The sequence below is a fragment of the Eutrema salsugineum genome, unplaced genomic scaffold (assembly GCF_000478725.1).
Source record: "Eutrema salsugineum unplaced genomic scaffold, Eutsalg1_0 scaffold_4, whole genome shotgun sequence".
NCBI lineage: Eukaryota > Viridiplantae > Streptophyta > Magnoliopsida > Brassicales > Brassicaceae > Eutrema > Eutrema salsugineum.
In genome coordinates, this window is record NW_006256686.1 from 12,692,927 (window position 1) to 12,694,723 (window position 1,797).

Sequence of the window (1,797 nt, forward strand, 5' to 3'; positions counted from 1 at the left end):
CAGCAAAGACAACAAGCTCACCACCACAACCCTTCCAAAACAAACCAAGGAGATATGAGCAGCCACAGGTCTATGTTGGAGAAAATGACAGGGCCAATGCTCATCAGTATGGAGCAGGAATTCAAGCACCACCTGTGCAAAACAACAATTTTGAAGTCAAGGCATATTTGCTGAATATGGTCCAAAACTCCAAGTTCAATGGATTGCCAATGGAAGATCCTTTGGAACACTTGGACCAATTTGATAAAGTTTGTGACTTGACAAAGATAAATGGAGTATCTGAGGACAGCTTCAAGCTTAGATTATTCCCCTTCAGTCTTGGTGATAAAGCTCACCAATGGGAAAAGAATCTCCCAAGAGGCTCCATTCAAACCTGGGAGCAATGCAAGCAAGCATTTCTGTCTAAGTTCTTCTCAATTTCCAGAACAGCAAAGCTAAGAAACTAAATCTCCAGCTTCACTCAACATAGCAATGAGAGTTTTGGTGAAGCATATGAGAGATTCAGGAGCTACACTAACTAGTGCCCACACCATGGGTTTAGTGAGGCTTCTCTTCTCAGCACACTTTATAGAGGGGCTCTTCCCAAGATAAGGAATCAACTGGATACTGCATCAAATGGAAACTTTCTGGGGGAGGAGATTCATGCTGCTTTAGAGCTGGTTGAGAACTTAGCAATGAGCAATGATACATATGGAGAAGACTTTGATAGAGCCAATATGAGTGAGAGTTCAAGCAGGGATCAAAGGTATGAGAAGGACTTTAAAACACTTAAAAGCAAGCTGGACAAGGTGTTATTGGCCACTCAAAAAGCCAATACACTTTGTAGGAGAGTATGAGGAACCTTCTCAATGCTTTGAAAACATCAATGAAGAGGGTCTTACTCAGGAAGAGCTAAACTATATTGGGAATCAGAGGTTCCAAAGATATCAGTATGCCAATGCCAATCAGAACCTCTCTTACAGGAATCCCACTGTAGCCAACCCACAAGACCAAGTTTACCCTACCTCTCAAGCTCCACAGAATTTTGTTCCCAAGAACAACTTTCAAGGGTCTTTTCAACCAAAGAATCAGTTTGTTCAGAATCAGGGTTACAGTAAGCATCAGCAACCACTTCAGAGTTCTGGTTTCAGTTCACAGCAGCAACCAAAGGCACCACCAGGGTTTGGTCCACCACAGTTCCAGCAGCAGCCGCCGGTTCAGCATCAGTTTCAGTCAGCACCTGTTTACCAGCAGCCACAGATGGGGTCAGATATGGTTGGGATTCTACAACAGCTGCTTCAGGGTCAACAAATGTTTGTAAGTCAGTATGCATCTATGCAGCAGGACATCAAGGAATTGAAGCAAAATCAGGCCTCTAGCTCAAGGAACCAAGGCCAACTACCTGGTAAGCCTGAACCAAACCCAAAGGAGTATGCTAAAGCCATTACACTGAGAAGTGGCAAAGAACTACCAGGTGTAGAGTACAACAATATGATCATTGAAGACAATGATCAAACTGAGGGGGAGGCAGCCTTAAAAGATGATCAAGTTGCTGAAAGATCAAGGAAAGAAAAGGGTAAAGAGGTGGAAAAGGAACCTGAACCAGAAAAGCTATATGTTCTACCACCTCCATACCAACCCAAGCTCCCATTTCCAGGGAGATTCAAGAAGCAGCTTGTAGACAAGGCAAGAGCTGTATTTGAGAAGGCTCTCAATGAGACACCACTCACAATGCCTCTCATTGAAGCATTTCTAATGATGCCAAAGCTGGGTAAGTTCTTAAAAGATGCTATTCTAAACAAGACTAAAGAGCTTCAA

General features: G+C 43.2%; 1 non-coding gene across 1 annotated transcript; it reads right to left on the reverse strand.

Moving 5' to 3' along the window:
- Positions 1–431: 431 nt before the first annotated feature.
- On the reverse strand, positions 432–538 carry LOC112084781. The gene has a single exon (XR_002898441.1). It is a non-coding gene; the product is annotated as a small nucleolar RNA R71 (small nucleolar RNA).
- Between the last annotated feature and the right edge of the window lie 1,259 nt (positions 539–1,797).